The 19,694-nt window shown below is 42.4% G+C and overlaps 1 protein-coding gene and 1 long non-coding RNA gene across 8 annotated transcripts in view; one reads left to right on the forward strand and one right to left on the reverse strand.

Annotated features, from left to right (window-relative positions):
• The window catches only part of PDZD2 (PDZ domain containing 2), a 218,794-nt gene that overhangs the window by 157,383 nt on the left and 41,717 nt on the right, over positions 1–19,694 (reverse strand). The gene's annotated exons all lie outside the window — the stretch shown is intronic.
• Positions 892–13,274, forward strand: LOC135365452 (uncharacterized). 2 transcript variants are annotated; one of them, XR_010413348.1, is made up of 3 exons: positions 892–1,015; positions 9,278–9,385; positions 10,832–13,274. It is a non-coding gene; the product is annotated as an uncharacterized LOC135365452 (long non-coding RNA). The 2 variants fall into 2 exon arrangements; XR_010413349.1 differs by having other exon boundaries at positions 900–1,015; positions 9,281–9,385.

Consider the following 19,694-nt stretch of genomic DNA (forward strand, 5'->3'; position numbering starts at 1 on the left):
CACCACCAACAACCAAAAAACCCAGTTCCTATCAGAAAAGCTGCTGTCTCGATAACCTCCTCCAACCTCAGGTCTGCTTCTCAATCTCAAAAAGCAAAATGAAACAAAATACAGTGTGTGGATGAGTGAAAACTGCTCACAGATTCATAATGTGATCCCTTCCACCAACACCCCAAGTCCCTCCCCTGAGAGTCTCCAGGGCATGGAATTCACTCCAAGCATTTCTGAGGCAAGAGTCATTTTCTTAATACAATTCTTACTCTGTCACTGCCTCTGCACTGCCCATATATTGTGTGCGTGGATGTAACTGTGTTTTGGAGTATTTGGAAACTACTAAGTCCACACTTAAAGCATCCACTCTCCAACAGGCTTGTGGGATTTCCAGAACATATCAGAGTAGTCGATAGACAGCAATCCAAAGTAAGAATGAGTCCAGCTCATATCATAAAATTTTAGCAACCAGGCACAGAAAGGATATGCCCATCCAAGAACTCATAAGCCTACAGCCTGGCACAAAGTCTTGCACCCAGTAGACATTCTAAGACTTTGACAGATCCTACTTGAAGCATTCATACTTCTGGGCTTGGCGTGTGGAGTCACTTGGTCTTAAATGCAAGAATTGAATTCCACCCTGGGTGGGAGGGCCAGGGACGTGGCAAAGGTCCCGGGACATGGCTGAGGGCCCATGCTTCACAGCATCCTTCACAGAAGCAGTTTCCTGCAGGGAGTTTGCTGGTCCTCTGCCAGTCCACAGTTCTTAGAAGGGTGAAAGGGCAAAGGGAGGAATTTCTTCAGCTGGCAGACCCTCAACGCGGGAGGAGAGAGGAAGGGCGTCGGGGCAACAGGCTCAGCAAGCTGGGAGGAAGAAGGAGTGGCAGGGAAGGAAGAGGCCCACTGGAGGCACATCAACAACGGGCAAGGGCAGGGCAAACCAAACCAAACCAAAGCTCTGAGCCTCCACCGGTGGTTCCTCTAGTACAGCGCAGGCTTTGAACAAACGTGTTACTCGCTTAAGGTCTGTATGGATACCTTCTTTCTATATTTCTCCCAAACTCTATAGCTAAGCCTTAATTTCCTCCTTAATTCCACTCTCCTTCCCCCAAATAACCACTGTTTTCTGTTTTTCATCTAGACCTTTTGGATGCAGCACTTACATTCTGTTATATGCAGATAGGGAAAAAATGTATTGCTTCACTGAATTGGCTACATATTGTACTTACCCTTCTACACTGTGCTTTTCTCTCCATTTAATGATGTTTTAGAGCTTGTTCTAACTACACAAAGAGACCCATATTTCATTCTCTGAAACTGCTACATAGTACTGTACAATGTGGACTTACTGTATTTTATTTATTCATTCTTACACTAATGTTTAATCTTCATTCCCCCACATCCCCGCCTTTCAAGGAGTTCTGGAGTGAATATATGTCCAGATGCAAGTATTTTGCTAGAATACAACTCTAGATGTGAAATCACTGGATCAAAGCATATATGCAATTTTGATACCTGTGCAGGCTTACTCCCACTGGTGGAATGGGAACGCTCATTTCCCTAACTTACCCACACCTGATTCTATCGTCCTCTTACTTTTTGCCTAAGCCTCACCTTAAGCCTGACATGATCCAGACTGGATGGTGGGCAGAATTAGAAAAAACATCCCACTGCTTTAAATTGCATTTCCATGATTACCTGAGAGATTAAGCATTTTGTCTTATGTTTATTGGTCATCTCCATTTTCTCTTCTGTGATTTGCCATTTCTCTGCCCATGTTCTTTTGGTTCATTTGCTTTCTTCCCCTAATTTATAGGTTTTTACATATTCTGACAATCCATCATCTACTCTATATGTTTTACACATCTCTCTCAGTCTTTTTAAAACTTTGCTCATGGAGTTTTCCCACAAACAGGGTGGTTTCCAATGCACAATACAGTGGCTTCCAAATGATTCTTTTCAGCAATAGATTCCTTTCTCCAACCCAGAAATTGGGGAACCCCCAGTAACGGATAAGCAATAGCAAAACTGCTCTGGCTGAGGATGAACCAGCTTCTTAAGGTCCCGCCAACTCCCCGACCCTGATTTTGAGAGACTCCTCAGAGCTTCCAAGAGCAGAGATGGAAATCACAGATTCAGTCCAACCCCCTGACATAACAAATGAAGAAATGCAGGATAAGGGCTGCTAGAGGGAGGAGCTCCAGGCCTCCTAACAGAAATAAGACCAAACTAAGGTGTCCATTCTGGTCCTATGAACCCAGTGCAGTCTTTAAAGTATAGAGTCTAGATTCATCCAATTTGATCTGACAACAAAACTCAGCTATTTGGCATCTGAGTCATGTACTTTTCTCCCAGCAAAGAAAAACAAGATAAGATGCTAATAAAATAGAGATAATTTCACTCAGAAACTCAACTTAAAAACACATTTATCATTGCTTTCTAGTTGTGTACTCCCATGTCAACTTCCTGCTTCTCCCCACTGGAATATAAGCTAAATGAGAGCAAGGAAACCTGTCTGTCCTTCTCTCCTGGATCTCTAAGACCCAGAACCAGGCCTGTCAAATTATAGGTCTCAGTAGATATTTACCTCCAAAGCCATTCACTATAGCTAACAACAAACAGAAAGTGATCCAATTTGCTCTTGTAAGAAATTTCAACCACATTTATCAATGTAACCTCTGCTAGAACAGCCATCCATTAGCAGGTGGCCTACAAAGTGAGATGTAAGAAGGACTATTGGGGTCACGAAAACCCAGGTGGAATCATTGAGAGCAGTACTACTGAGAACATATGACCATGCTCCTCCTCCTCCCTATTTATCGAATTCTTTGGGCTTCTGGTTGGTATGCCTGTTTTTCAGGACATTTAGCCCTTGAAGGCCCCTTTCCCAAACCTCGTGCTGATGGAGTCCGCTCTTCCACTCTGAGGTCTTTCTCTCACCTGCTGGAGTGCTAATTACTGACTGTGGGAACTTGAGGAGGTTAAGCAATTGTATACCCCAAGTCTCAGGTTCCTCATCTGTAAAGTGGACACAGTAATAGGGCCTGAACCTCTTAAGTTTTCCGGTTCAGTGTCAACAAATGTAAGTTGCTTATCAATACCACACACACAGAATCATTGTTGTTTGTTTTACCAGTTATCAGGTCTGCAGAGCTGTCAACCTTTAGGATGGGTTTTCGCATCCCAGAATGAGGGGAGAGGGTAGACTAAACACTACTGAATATGAGAAAATGGGATGAGATGAGCCAGCATTATTAAAAATACATTATTGAGAAAATAACCCTAATTTACAAAGCAAGTCAAATCCAATCGTGATGGCAAATATTAGATGTAGGTATTAGAACTCCTAGAGAGACCACAGAGGGGAAGATTGACGGAGAGCCTTCAGTTAAATGCCAACCAGCTGATTAGAAATCTCAATCCCAGGCCACAGCCAGAAGAAAACAAAAACAAAAACAAAAAACACCAAACCATAGCCAGAGAGCTACCTTTCTATCTTTGTGTCTGAGGTTATAGGAGTTCCTGTTGACTTGACTTGGCTGTAGGGACATTTACACCCATCTGCTTCCCAGGCAATCACAAAGGGTGTATTCTGGTCCAGGCCCACCCCTCAAGAGAACAATAACCATTTCATACATTGGTATTTAGCTACGGGGTTATAAATGCCCTATAGCCAATCAAAATAGGGTTTCTACAGATCAACTTCTGATCTCTGCCAATGAGAATACTGGCTAAAGCCATTCTGGAAAAGCAAAAAAGAACCAACATTCTGTTCATAGAATTTTGAAAATGTTTGCCTCCTACCCATTCACAGAAGTGGTTACTGAAGCAGTGATGAAATGCATCGTAGAGTGGAATGCCAAGACATGGGCCACTGTAGAGTGTTGCAGAGTTTTGATGCATCCTAAAAGATGGAAATCATAATGGAACAAGCGTGTCTTCAAATTGGCCAGAGCAGGACAAACCTTCATGGATTTTAGTACAAATCATAAATAAAAATGCCCACCTTACTCTAGTCTTTTAAAGTCAGATGTTGCTGGAAAGAGTGTGAGTAGTCTCAGAAGCCCACCTTTAGCGGGCTAGGGACTGAATCACACCCACATCAGCTTGGTCACTGAAGGAACCCTTCTTTTCATCTCAGAAAAAAACCCAAGATTTTCTATATTTAACAAAGATACTGAGGATAAAGAGAAGTGCTGAGCAGAAAAACATTTAAAATCTGCTTTGAGAAGAAATAAAATCCCCAGCCCTCACAGATTTCTGAATCTGTCAATGTTGCAGAGGCTGGAAGAGAAGGAGAAAACCAAAATGCAGGCATGAAACATCAACCAGGTTGGCCTCTTGCTAAAACTGATTTGACTATTCTTAACACTGGATGCTCTTCATCTTCTGCTAAGAAGAGACTCAGAGGAAAGTTCTCAGAATGCCTAGAGTTGCTCTCAACCCCAGCCTTTGTTCTCTACAAAAACAGAGTGCAAAACAACATGGTGGGTCGTGCTTGAGCAGCAATTTCAACTCTTAACACCCACCCGAGCACTCCAGCTCTGACAGGACTTAGACTGTAAGTGGGTAGCCACCCCCAGTGTATGACCATGTTAACATCACAGTCCAACTAGTATCCACCTCCATCACTCCACAGGGCCACACGTCTACGGTGGCAGGCAGCCAACAGCAGGGTGTACAAAAGAGATATTTAAACACCGAGTTCGCTACTTTCTACCAAATTCCAAAATAAGCTGAGGCCATTCGACCACTAGAGGCCCAGGAGCCTTACAGCAAGCAATACCATCCAGGGTTTCCAGACTGCCTGTGTTCTTCTGAGGGTCAGGTGAAGAGAAGAACAGTGCTTTAGAGCAAAAGTCTAGGAAGCCAGGGTGGGTGATGGAGACACTGAGAAGGAATGGAGCTAGTCATGTGGGACCAATAAAAAAGGCCACTGTAGGAGGCGTGGGCCAGAGAGCATTTCCAGGGAATAGAGGAGGAGCCCAGAGACCTGCATTATGACACGAGGCATGATCTTACTGGAAGTGCTAGGATTACAGTGAACACAGCAGCAAAGCATTTTAAAGCAAGTTATGAAAGAGAAAAGGTCAACATTCTGATAAAGCACTAAGTCTAAACTAATACCAGTCCTATGCTACACATCTGAAAGATTTCAGAATACCTGAAGATAAAAAATTCAGTAAGGATATCTAATAATAATAGTTAACACTTATTAAAAGCTTAACCTAGGCCAGGTATATGCAATAACTCATTGGCACTTCGCCATCCACCATGAGTAGATAGATACTACTATTACTTCCATTTTAAAGAAATCTGAGGCACAGATAGCTTCCAACACCATTCGGATGTGATAATACAAGAAAGCGGGCAGTCTGGCGTCAGAACTCAGCAGGCTGAAAAGCTCCAACTACATTAAAATTTTGTAAAAATCGAATTTGAGGCTGTACCTGGTCACCACCCGGAACTGGTGGCCCACTATCTCTTTTCACATTTATGTCCCCTGACACCTAGCCCAAATCCAGAGTCAAGGTCCTTGGCACTCATCATGCTCAGTAGCAGACAATGTAATTATAAAATTTATAATTCAGAATGGTAGGGAAGACTTATAGTCAGTTTATACTTAATTATCAAGGCCAATCTCTTAACAATTAGAATTAATAGGACATGCTGGAAGATTGTTAAGAACAAAAATCCAAATCCAAAGATCAATAGCATTCCTAAACCAGCAGTAACCAAATAGAGAATGTAATATAGGAAGAAAAAAAATTGGCTTCCGTAGTAAGACAAACTATAAAGCAGAGAGATATAAATATAAAAGCAACATTAGTAAGAAATTATACAACTTTACTGAAGGATATAGAGGATGATTTGGATTAATGGAGTGATAAACCTTTGTTTATGGAGAAAGACACATTTTAAAGAAGTGTTTCCCAATTAATCAATAATTTCAGTAAAATTCTAATAAGATCTCAACAAGAATTTTTAGGAAACTTGGAAAAATATTTATATGGGAGAGTATAGAGCTGAGAATAACTATGACAATTTTGAAAAAGTACAAAGAGGATGGACAGACTTAAAAAGTACCAGAGTAATTAAGACAATGTGATACTGATGTAGGAATAGACAAAGTACCAGAATGGAATAAAGAACACTGAAACTTATCTACCTATATGCCGTATTTTTGGGGACTGTAGGATATATGTGAGATGGGGTATATTAATCACTGTGCTAGACTTGTAACCCATTTGAAATGTATTTTTAATCCATCTTAAATTTGTTTTTCTCTTTAGACTTTATGATCAAATCATATACTTCCCACATGAAAGCCAAAAAACTACCCACCTAAATATGAAAAATTACTGGATGAGAAACATAGGAGAGGGAGAGATTTTTCTTATTTATTTATTTATTTGAGAGAATATGAGCACGAGTGGGGGGAGGGGCAGAGGAAGAAAATCTTCAAGCCGACTCCCCACTGATGGCAGAGCCGGGTGCAGATGAGCAGCTCAATCTCATGACCCATGAGATCATGACCTGAGCCAAAATCAAGGATCAGCCACTTAACCGAAGTGCCCTGAGAATTTTCTTAAAACAGAAAAGGCAGTTAAAATGAATGGCTCTATTTCCCTGGCCAGATCTCAAAAAAATAGAGTATAAAAAGCAAGATGCAATATGATACTATTTATGTCCATTAAAACACACTTTAAGATGCATATGTTTATGTATAAATTATAGTACTTAAATACCTAAAACTTAGTCTGGAAGGATATGTATTAAACTGGAAGGAAATATGGGGAGGGGCAAAAGGAACTTTAGTTGTGACTAGTGTTTTGTTAAGCAAAACCCTAAAAGCAACTAAGGCAAAATACTAATAATAGCTGTTAAATCTAAGTGGCAGAAATATGGATGGATGCTCACTAGATTATTTTTGCATGTTCTCTTTTAAGTTTTTTTAGAAAGAATTCTCAAACCTCAAATGTTAAATCTAGATTTTCTTTATAAACTTCCCTATCAACCCACAGAGTATTTTCTTGATTATAATCTTATTCTTACTTCAAAATACAGTATATAAATAGGGCAGACATAAATGCAGTTACCGGTCCCAACTGTGATGGTTAATAGATGTGTCAGTGTGGCTAAACTATGGTACCCAGATGTTTGGTCCAACACCAGTCTAGATGTTGCTGTGAGGGTTTTTTTTTTTTTTTTTTGGATGTGATCAACATTTGAATGAGTGAACTTTTCATGAAACAGATTACTCTCCATAAGGCGGGTGGGCCTCATCCAATTGAGGTTTCCTAAAGGAGAAGGGATTATTCTCAAGACTGTACCATGGAAACCCTGCCTGAATTTCCATCCTGTTGGCTTGCCCTACAGATTTCAGACTTGCCAGTCCCTACAACCACATGAGCCAACTTCTTAAAATAACACTCCCCTCCCCCCCATACACATATATCACTCCTTTCCATTCCGTTTCTCTGAAGAACTTGACTAATACCAACGCTGCAAGTTTTGGGGCAACCATGGTTTCTTAGCAACTGAAATGATCCACAACTCCTGTAACATATCAAAGGGGAGAAAAGCCTGCCTTGGGGGAGGGATGGGACTATGATACACCAGTTAACACTGACATATGGGAATTAAACACATCGTGTGTTTACTTTCTAGAAAAATCTATCTCATGAGAAGATAAAGTTCTCTGTAAGGTGGCTTCTGGTTGGAGATATGTTTTTTTCTGAGTAGAAATTTCCCTACTGGCCTGTGATTACTTGTTGGCCAGATACTCTGTGGGGAGGAGACACATCCATACTCCCATGTAGAGGATAAAAAAGGGCCAGACGAGTGAGGTCTGTTCTTCCTGTGCCTGTGATTTTTCCTGAGGGAAATTCTCCTTGTTTGTTTCACCAAAACCACCAACTGACAGGCTGCCCAAGATTGATTGCGCTCTGTAGACTACTTCTCTACAGACGGGCTCTCAGCTCTGCACACACGGTCAACAGTGTCACGAGCTTTAGCTTTCTACAACAGCCCGCACTCCTCTCCATCTACTCAATGCACCTCCAAATGCCACATGTCTAGATAGAAGGACCCCTAAATATAAGCTAGTACTCCTTTCCCAGTTAAAATCCCTTACTGATTTGAGAGACAATATTAACATTTGAGCCATTTTAATCTTCTGCATTTCTGTTCACTGTGTTTTATTTTGTTTTGGCATTTGCAAACCAAGAGAGTTTAAGTAAAAACAAGAACAGAATTATTGAAGCAATGATTCAAGGTGACAAAACAATATATATTATAAAAATACTTCTCGATATACATTTTCCAGAACTTTCCAGAACATCAAGGTGACAAAACAATATATATTATAAAAATACTTCTCGAAATACATTTCCTATAGAGTTAGAGAACAAAAGACATCTCAGCTGGATAAAGGTGACTCAAACATAAGTGATCTTCTACTTTACTATCTATCTACTTCTACTTCTTCGTCCCAATCAGAAGACAGTTAAAATATTGGGGCGGGGGGAGAGATTTGGTTAGATAAATGTAAATGATATAAGTGAAAATATCGGTATCATTAGATGTAAACATTTCATCTCAGATTTTAAAAACGGAACACTTAAAATATTTATCTTAAGCTATTTAAGATATTAATACTGAAATATACATAACTGTATGTGCATAAATATACATGCAGATATTATGTAATCATACAGGTTAGTGCTAATTTAGAAATATTTCTGGTGTCCTCACACCTTAGAAAAACATTTTTTCAAAGTCTGCAGTGGCACTGGCGTTTTTACACCTGTTCCTGTGAGCATGGCTACGTTCTGAGTTTTTCACTCTCCTCTTCACTTCAGTTATTTGGATCAGGTTCTTGTTGCATTTTTAAATGATCTTTAAAAGTCTTGTTCACAAAGAAATCCAACACTTGTTATTGTGAGGTCAGATGCCCAGAAATATTATTAGACTTTTTTAAACTTTTTTTTTTTTTAAATACAATTTCCTCAGTTGACCTCTATAAGCATCTAAAACCAGCATTGACAAAGGTCATTTCAGGCTAATGTGTGTTCCCTAAATAATACTTTGATATTCAAAATAAAATAATTGTGAGACTCTGCCACAGCATGAGAAAATTTGTAGACTTCAATTTAAGGCAACTCCCTCATCTCTGTTCATAACTCTTTGAGAGGTGAGAGAACCATGCCTTCCATTTGGGCATATGATGTAAATCGTGTCACTTCATTTCCCACATCTCCTCACATCTACCTTTTCTCCTCAGCAGGCAGCCATGGCAACATGGGACAGAATCATAAGTGGACTTCCTCAGGGCAGAATTGGGGGATCCCAGGGGAATCCACAATGCCGAGTTGAGAGGATCCAGAATCAGGTGCCTCCCCCACAGGACAGATGGTGGTTGCCACACAGGCTGGGCTGGGAGGGCTACTGCCTGTCTTGTCTTTCTTCTTTTAAAAACGGTATATGTAGTTGTGGTGTGGTGATTATAAGTGTGGCAGGACACTATCTGCAATGGGAAGACTCCTGGGCAGCTGTGTGGTCATGAGTCTTCCCAGATCCCATCACTATCTTCTGAAGGAGGTGAGACCCCCCCGCCCACCCTCAGATGCTCCAGCAGCAAGACTCTGAGCTCCACTCTAGCACTGCTAAAAATCCTGACCAATGACAAAGAAAGCCAGAGATGGGGAGAACTTTCCAGAACATTCTAGGGAAGGGCCTAAATACCTTAGGAGCTTTACTGGGCCCCTGCCTATTACCTATTTTGGTGAAGTGGAAAAGAACAATGGACAACACTCTAAGCTGTAAAGGTATTAATTGCAGCCCTTAAATTTCAGCTGGGCGGGGGGAGGAGAAAAGAAGATGATAATGATGATGAATATGTGGCAACACTGTGATATTGTCATTAATTATAAGAAATAACATTTGGTCTTTGTTCACTCATCCTGGCACAGAGCTTCTAGAACCCTTGTAATTCCCTATATAATAGCCATACGGGCATCTTTCCTCATAGTATTTAGTTCCTGAAATAACTCCAGAGCAATAAACGTGAAATTGGTGTCTTTTGTTACTCATAAAAAGCCCCTTTCAATCACATCTCAGTTTATGATAATGTGGTGACTTCTGGAAAGTCCTTAAGGATGGGGGCTGGTTGCCAGGGGACCCAGATTTGGATTAGATGGTTGGAACTTTCAGTCCCACTTCTCTACCTCCAGGGAGGGGTGAGGGGCTGGAGCTTTTCAATCACCAAAGGCCAATGATTTAATCAAGCATGTCTGTGTAAGAAAGCCTCCATAAAAACCCAAAAGGATTGGGTTTGGACAGCTTCTGAGCTTCCTTCCCTATGACCTTCTCCATGTATCTTCCATAGGACTGTTCCTAGGTTGCATCCTTTTATAATAAACCAGTAATCTGGTTAAGTAAACGGTTTCCCTGAGTTTTGTAAGCTGCTCTAGCAAATTCATCAAACCCAATTAATTAACACTAAGAACTAACAGGAGGGGTCATGGGAACCTATTTATAGTCAGTTGGTCAGAAGCACAAATGACAATTGGGACTTTCAGTTGGAGCATGCGTTGTGGGAAGGAGAGGGGGACAGTCCTGTGGGACTTGAGCCCTTAACCTGTGGGGTCTGTCTCTCCAGGTAGACAATGTCCAAATTAGGCTGAATTGGAGGACAGCTAGCTGGTGTCCTAGCATTGTTTGGTGTGGAGAAAATCTACCCCCCCCAAACATTTGGTGACCAGAAGTGAAGTAGTATTCAGAGAGTATTGTGTGTAACGTAAATGAAAACAATAAATGGAGTTTTTCTTTTCAACAGGGACCGTGAGTCATGAAAGAGAGGAAAACCTGAGTGGTAGAAACTGAGGAAGTGTGGCTGGAACTTGGCTGGACTAAACCATCTATGTCCAGGGCAGCTGACCAAGCCTACATCCTCACAGTAGACAGGAGTGGGTTACATCCTGAAGTAACACACGGACCACACACTTTTGGAACCTTGACAGTTGTAACACGAAAGACGGGGGTTTGCCTTGTTCTTCTCAGGTTTTTCGCCATGAAGAAACTGACCTTTATCCCAAGCCTCATTTTATGGCGAAGGAAACGACTCAGGGAAGTTAACAGCTGACAGCTGTTAATGTCAGAAAAGAGAAGCCAGCAAACCCAGATTCAGGGGCCAGGAGCTCAGTTTCATTAAAGGCTTATGTGGCCGGCACAGGGAGGAACACCGCGCGCAGTGCCTCAGCCAACAGCACTAACGGGAGGGGGTGCTCACCTCATTCCCACTTTATAGTTGAGAAAACCAACGCAGAGAAGCTAACTCTCCCCAGCATCCCTCAGCACGCATGCGGTTCAGCTGGGTTTGGAACGGTACTACTTCACGGACAAGGTTTAGATGGGGAGTCAGAACCGAGAATGTGATCTATCACTTTACACTAGCTACGTAATTCTGAGTATGGCACGGCCCTACTGAGCCTTAGGGGCCAGATCTGCAAAATGGGCATATAACACTTAGCTTGTCTGGGTGTGAGATCCTTTAATTAAAGCCGCCAGCACAAAGCCTAAGAGCAGGATTCAGTAAAGACACTATAATACCTTCTCTTTGCCTAATCTTGAACTCAAGTCTTACCAGTGAGGACTAACAATTTGTCAGCACCCCCAGCGGACCTGCATATGTGAAAGAATGTAACAACATCTTTTCATCACATGCAGACCTAGGCCAATCTGCTTTGTTTCTGTTAAGGAAAGGCTTTTTCTCGTCCATCTTAAATGAACTTTAAGGTGAATATAATGGAGCCAAAGGTTTTTGACTTTCTCTGGTCCTTGTGCTAAGTAGACTCATAAAGGGCCATCATCACAGGAAAAGTGCCAATCACCAAAGGCCCTCCAGGGACCAGCTCTGTGAGCAGGCCAGGCCTGACTTGGAGATCACATCTTCTCTAGATGAGGCCCGAGACTGTGGCTCAGGGAACTGCAGAATGTATAACTCACTCTCAACCCAACCCAAACACCTCATACCCCCACATGAAATGTTGCTCCAGAGTTTATAGCTGGTGAAGGGAGATGTCCTAGAGTGGCTGTGGGTTGGTCCAAATATTCCCCCAGCTGTCTACACGTGGGGCTGACGTTGAAGCCTGGGTTAGAATCCACTGTCTGCCTCCTATTAGGCGCTTTTATGAGCTCAGAGCATGACTATCTGGTTTGCATTTGCAACACAGAGGGAAGAAATAAGGGGCAGCAGAGAGGCTTTCTAAAGGATACCTTATGGAAGTTCCTTTCGCCAGAAAGCACCTAATTGATGAGCAGGCAACGTAACAGGAGGGAGCTGGGGAAAGAACCCCACGTGGAGAGAGTCAGGGCACCAAGTTCTGGTCATCTATACCCCTACTACCCGTGCTCCAGAACAAAGCACGGACCCACCCAGCCTGAGCGTCACCAGAAAATGATAAAACCAGATTTGATATGCTCTCAGATTCCTTCCTGCTTGAAAATTCTACTTCAGTTCTTCATGAAACCCCTTTATGACTCTTTATGAATTCTGAGGAGACCATGTGAATACCTAGCATAATGTGTTGCCTATAATTGGCACTTGGTAATTGCTTATTCATTCATAAATGAATGAACCAATGCTGATAAGGATACAAATAAAGGTTATTTAAAAAAAAAGCAGTCACAGATATATTACGTCCACGTGTACACCATATACATACATGTACTCTTATATGTTATTTTACTTCAAGTTGCCTATTGTGACCTCTGTACTAGACATTGTAGGGAGAAGCAGAATAATTCAGACCCCGGCCTCACTCCCCAGGACTAGTGATCTAATAGAAAAGATAAAGACACAAGGATAAAAGGATAGCTCTTGGACAGGACAAGCTACAGTTCACAGTGAGACATACTAATGTAAATGTAACAGGCACTTTAGAGCCAGACATGGTAAGATTTTATATGAGAAAGAGATGAACATGCCCTGTATCATGAGGATACCAGCAGGAAGCAGAAGGCATACTCAAAAGGGTTTAATGAGAAAGAGCTTTAGGGCGCCTGGGTGGCTCAGTTGTTAAGCGGCTGCCTTCGGCTCAGGTCATGATCCCAGAGTCCTGGGATCGAGTCCCACATCGGGCTCCCTGCTCAGCGGGAAGCCTGCTTCTCCCTCTCCCACTCCCCCTGCTTGTGTTCCTGTTCTTGCTGTCTCTGTCAAATAAATAAATAAAATCTTTAAAAAAAAAACAAAACAGAAAGAACTTTATGGAGGGGCTACTTAGAGAGATGTGGGCAGGACGAAGTATCCAGGGGCTAGCCACTCGCTAGCTGGGAAACCATTACCACCTTTAGGCCTGAAGGGCATCAAGAGGAAGCAGTGCAAACTGGAGCCTTGAAAGTGAGCTGCCCATCAAGAGCTCAGAACAGATGAGCCATAGTCAGAATCTTTGCAAGGCCGAGGGGACTGTGATGAAGGGGATAAATACCTCAACACTCTCTTCTGCCTTCTGAGTCCCCTGCCTGTGCCTTCCATTGGCTGAAGCCAACTAGGAATAAGACAAGGGAGTCCAGATGTTGTGCGTTCATAGCACTAAGCCTCTTGGTGCAGAGGAAGGCAGAGAATGAATTAGGGGATCAGGGGAGGAAAGACAACGCCCATGTGTACATACACACTCTTAGAAATTACACACATGCATACGCACTTGAGATATATTTAGAGAAAGTATATTTTTCACTTTTCAAAAAAAAGTATCTGCTGTACAAAAGGTTTTCACCATAGGATTAATCTAAATTTAAATGATTTTTTAATTAATTTGAGAGAGAGTGTGCGTGAGCATGCATGAGCAGAGGGGAGGAACAGAGGCAGAAGGAGAAGCAGACTCCCCGCTGAGCAGGGAGACTGCCGTGGGGCTGGATTATCACAGGACCTGGAGATCAGGACCTAAGCCAAAGGCAGATGCTTAACCGACTGAGCCACCCAGGCGCCCCAGGATTAATCTAAATTTAAACATCAAGTTCTTCTAACATATCTCAGGTATAATTTAATTTATAAAACATAATATAATTTAATTTATAAAACAAACTTCCTTAACTGCAAATAACCTCTACATAGTGCTCATATTGTTTGATAGGTGGTGTATTTGTTTACATAGGGCCTAACAAGTGAAACTGTAAAGAAGATAGCCCATTAACCATACAAAATTGTCTCATAAGTTTTCCTTAATCTTCTATCCCTACCAGCCCCCCAATTTTCAAAGATAAAACAAACTCCAACCAACACATTTTTCCATTTATATTTCCCCCCCACTTATATTTTCTATCAGCCGGCAATTAAAACAAGAATCCCAGAGTTCAGCCAAAAGTCTTAACAAATGAGAGTCAGATATACTATCTCTGGATTCAAAAGTGCAAAATGACAGGTATGAGAAACCACCTGGAAAATGGCACTCGGTAGGCAACATTTCAGGGATCCACATTTCTTATAGCAATCCCCTGCCAACTAATGCTTACCCTCTAACAGGGACCTTCAGAAAAGGTTCCAAAGTGTTTAAAGCCTCTATAACCCCATCTACTCTTATGCAGAGTTCAATTGATGGCAATGGGAATCTGGAATGGGATGAGGATTAGGATCGCTCTCAAGGGTGGCAGAAGGTGGGGAGAGCGATGCATGAGGGAGGGAGAGGAGGTTAAAAAAGGTGTCCTGGTCACCTCCCAATTAATGATCACAGATCTGAGATTTCTCAGGACGGTCCCAGTCTCAGATATCCCAGCCCATACTACTATAATGTCTAATCCTGGGGAAATGGTTACACAAATTATGGGTCCTTGGGGAAATATGCTGCCATTAAAATTAATGAGTCTGTAATGACATGAAAAAGCCTCGTGTTTATTCATTCACAGTGACATTTGAACCCCTATGGTACACGACAGATGGCATAAGGGTGTTTGGGCTATAATGATGAATTATATATTGCATAAAGCATATACGTTACATAGCACATAGAACCAGACTGCCAACATTTGAATCTCCGCTCCACCACTGAAAAGCTGGACAACCTTGAGTAATTTCCCTAAATACGGTGTGCCTCAATGATCTCTCTTGTAAATGGGATGCTCATGGCACCTTCTTCATAAGAGCATTGTGAGGATCAGATTCGCTCATACATGTAAAGCTTATGATAGTGCCAGGCAAGTAGTAAGTGCTCAATAAATCTTAGCTATATTACAATAGGACATTCCCAGGCTTACAGTCTAGGTTTAGTAAATGATACAAACAGGAAAATGATGGTATAACGCTAAGTGCAATTAAGGGCTTCTCTTTAGGCTAACATTGTACCGGGAATGAAGAGATTAGGAAGGCTTCCTATTTGTAAAAATAAAGAGAGTGTGCCTTTGTCACTGGGGCCAGATTGGGGCAAACAGGTACGGAGTGTCTACTTTTTCCTGCATTCAGTCTTACTGACACCACCGAGCGCTTCCAGAGTTTATTTCATCTTCAAAGCTTCCCAAAGTCCGGGATGCCCAAAAGACAAAGGACGGAAGACAGAGGCAACAATACCAAGTGTTCAGGCAAGACTTGCCAGTCTCCATAGCCACAGGAGTGAATGGAAACTAGTGCTTGGCTTTTCACAGGGTGGGATGCATGGGGTTTCTTCATCACCTTGTTGTTTCAAGAACAGTCTTCACTTCTGTGACAGTCCCAGGATGTTCTCTCACTGGGATCAGCTAACAATCTCCCAAGCAAGGACTCCTCTTTCCCCCCACCAAATGTCTCCACAGTTATTCCTTCTTTTGAAGTTGGAAGAGAGAGTAACATTAATTTCATCTGCCTGGGAAATAGAGTAGAGAGGAATCCTACTTGGAGCCAGAATAAGGAATCAGGCAGCTTAGATCTTCAGGAAGGTAAGCCCACCATCTGACTTAATGTTCTTAGGAATGAGACCATGCATAAAGAAATGTCCATCTCTCTCAGTCTGGCAGCAAATGATACTAAACCCTGATTCAAAATGGCCTTAGAGCCGCCTGGGTGGCTCAGTCAGTTAAGTGTCTGACTCGATCTCAGCTCAGGTCTTGACCCCAGGGTCATGAGTTCAAGCCCCACATTAAACAAAACAAAAACAAAACCAACAAAATGGCTTGAACAAGGAGGAAATTAATCATCTCACATGACAGGAACTGCAAGAGAGAGCCTGGTGCTTCTTGAGGACACTCTGGGATCTGCTCTCTCCTGGGTGTTGACTTCATCCTAAGGCTGGAGACAAGATGCCTACAGCAGTTCTACACAGCAACATACCAAGGAAGCAAAGGGGTCATTTGCTCATGTCTTTTTCTCAATAATGAGCAAACCTACCCTAGACACTCCATGAGAGACATTTCTTCACACCTCATTGCCCAGACTTGGATCACATACTCTTTTCTCCATTTGCCTCTGGGGTGTGGAACGGAGGTACCACAACCGGAATGTGCTAATCATCTCAGAAAATGGATGCTCCCGAGTCCACATGGCCACTAAACCACCCAATGGGCTTCCGGTGAGGACCAAAAAAGGAAATGAACATGAATATACTTCAAAAAAGTTAACATGCTATACAGTTATTCTCACAGAATTCTGGTAAGCTACATCAAACACGTTCAAAAATGCCTTCTGCTGGATACTCCACACATACAAAGAAGCATGGTTACTAACCTGATGGAGAAGATACTAACATATCTAGTAGAAATGCCCAATAACCACTCTATTCAGGACTTGGGCATTTTTATTTATTTTTTAAAAATATTTTTATTTATTTATTTGACACAGAGAGAGAGAACACAAGCAGGGGGAGCAGCAGAGGGAGAGGGAGAAGCAGGCTCTCTGCTGAGCAGGGAGCCCAATGTGGAGCTGAATCCCAGGACCCTGAGATTATGACCTGAGCTGAAGGCAGCTGCTTAACCGACTGAGCCACCCAGGTGCCCCAGAACTTGGACATTTTTAAGGATTATCGCTGAAATGACCATATAATGTGGCCTATTTGCATTTCTATTCCAAGTGGGCACCTGTGGTAGAGGGGGGGTAAATACAGAAAGATCTGAGAGGAGGGTTCCAGGGCAAAGCTGGGGCATGAGGCAGAGAGACTCACTCCCCAGTAAACATGGATTGAAATGAGAGTAAAGGAATTTTTTTTTTAAGCATGGGGGGAGGCATTTGCCAAACTCTTAAAGAGAACTGAAGAAGCAATGATTGCAACAAATTTTTGGAAGCTGGGAAGTGGTCTGTCCAGTGGTAACTGACTTAGCAGATTAGAGAAAGCAGAGTCTGAGAGACAGAGTCCAGAGACAGAGAGTCTCTGGAATTGGGGCCACCAGACAGGGGTGCCAAAGACAGGAGGGCTGGCTAAGAGCCTGTGCCTGAAGCTGTCAGACACCCATTATCTCCTTAGTCCTAGCTCCCGTGGGACTGCCTACATTCCACGACCGGTTTGCTCTGAGAAATCAGAGCAACTCTGGACTTGGACATCAAAGGTAGCTGAAGGAAGGGGCGCCACTTTAAAAACAGGGAAACAAGAGAAAGTCTCCATACCAAATGTTAGACTTCTGGTCTACACGAATCTGGCTCAGAGAATGCCACAGCCAACCAAGTCCCCTTGGTGACAGAGATGGGGATTTCTCTCACCTGGTCAGTTTCCTCTGTGAGGAATGACCTTCTGCCGAAGGTGGGGGTCCTCCGATAAAACTGCTTAGCACGATAATTCCGTTATAGGACAGGTGCTCAGGGCTAGCCGCACACCCGAATCACCTGGGGAGCTTCTAATGCTCGCTACTACCTGGGCCCTCGCAAGATCCTACATCATTCGATTGCTTGGCAAATAGGAATGGGAAGCTTACTGTGTGCCAGGCATTGTTCTAGATTCCGGAACACTGTTCTAGGTGTCTTTCTTGGAAAGAAGGAACTATTTATTCCTGGGTATAAGCCCCATCCACGCAGGCAGACCTTCCAGTTAAGTGATCAGTCCGGGATCATTAGACATTAGAGGAAAGTTTTTTTTTGTTTTGTTTTGTTTTTGTTTTTTTAACAAGCATGAGATTTAAAAACAAAAACTAAGAGGAAATCTGAGGGGAAAGAACTGTGCGGGGAATAGAGGAACACTTCAAAGAAGCTGTCATTGAGATCTGTAGAGAGTTGGAAAGATTTTCATCTGTGAAACCAGAACAGGAGGTTATAAAAAGAATATTTCAGAGATTTTTAAAAAGCTCTTGGAAATTAGAAATTTGATGGCAGACATAAAAACTCAGTGTATGGGTTGGAGGATAAAAGGAGGAAATTTCCCAGGAAGTAGCAATTTTTTTTTTTAAGGAGAGAAAAAATAATTAAAAATTCAATCCATGAAGATCCCCTTCCAAGTAAATAGATGTTCCAAAAGAGGAGAGAAGTGATTTTTTTTTTTAATTCCAGAAAACTGTTCAGAACCAAAGGACATGAGTTTCCAGATTGAGAAGGTGTATTGAAAGCCAAGTAAAATGTATGAAAAAAAAAAAACCTCACAGCATGATATATGAAAATGAAATTTCATTACAGAGAGAAAGGACATTACAAAGAACAAGGAGAAAATCCTAAAAACTTTCAGAGACGGAAATAATTACTTTCAGAGAGGACAGACATCTCAATGGCAATACTGAACCTAAAGAACAATGTGTTCCAAATTCTGAGGGAAAAGCATTTCCAACCTTCATACCCCATCAAACATGCAAACTCGGAAGGTCTTAAAACATTGATTATCCACGTACTTCTCAGAAACTTCTAGAAGTTGTGTTTTACCAGAAAGAGAACAGAAACAAAGAGGAAGATGTGAGTCTAGAACACAGGGGATGCCATTTGGGACAGAGGCAAATATCAGTACCCAGCAAGATGAAGAAAGGGGATTTCAGGATGATGGGTGTGTGGCAGGCCTCAAAAGCAGCAAATCCAGAGCGGAAAGGAGGCCAGAGGGCTGGTGAGGGAGAGGACCAAGTGGAGCAGTATGTAGCTGCAGTATTTAAGGATACATCCAAAATGTTGAAAGCTGTTGTCTTTGGGGCACAGAAGTTGAGTTTGGTGGAAGGTGGGGCAAGTGACTGTTGTTTCTAGTTATAAGCCTTATAGAAATGTTTGACTTTGAAAATTATATACATGTATTGTTTTGATAAAGAAAAAAGGGAAACTCAGGTCTAAATCAGATTCCAGAATGAGAACCCAGGACTAGAAGGCAGCAAAAGTACTTGGTGAAACCATTGGGAAACAAGAGTTGATGAAGAAGGCAGGGCCAAGCTCTAGGCAGAGCAGATGAGAACTTATGTCCCAGGAAACGGGCCAGAATGGGGTCACCCTTTCCCTTCAAGGAAGCAATTCCTAAGTGTGACCTGCCTGGATTTACAGAGATTAGTAGGAACAGAGGATTAGAGGGAGCTGTACATGCCAAGTGCAGTGTCGGGCAATTTATGGAAGCGAGAAGGCGAGCAGAAAGGTGGTTTCTGGAAACTTTGCTGCTCTTTCCTGCTAGATTAGGGTAGGCCCTCCCTCAGACAGTTATGCCCAGCCGTGCAGGCTCACAGAGCTCAAGGCTGGAAGAGCACAAGCAAGCCTGAAATCCTGAGTCCACCTGGGTTTCCCCACTTTCCCTGGTACGTCCTATTTCTGTTTCTTGTGTGTGTGGCCGACTCTGAGAACTCCTTTTTTTCTTTTA

The sequence above is a fragment of the Mirounga angustirostris genome, unplaced genomic scaffold, assembly GCF_029215605.1.
Source record: "Mirounga angustirostris isolate CCGP_5_RB_7025 unplaced genomic scaffold, mMirAng1.0.hap1 SCAF_7, whole genome shotgun sequence".
Classification (NCBI taxonomy): Eukaryota; Metazoa; Chordata; class Mammalia; order Carnivora; family Phocidae; genus Mirounga; species Mirounga angustirostris.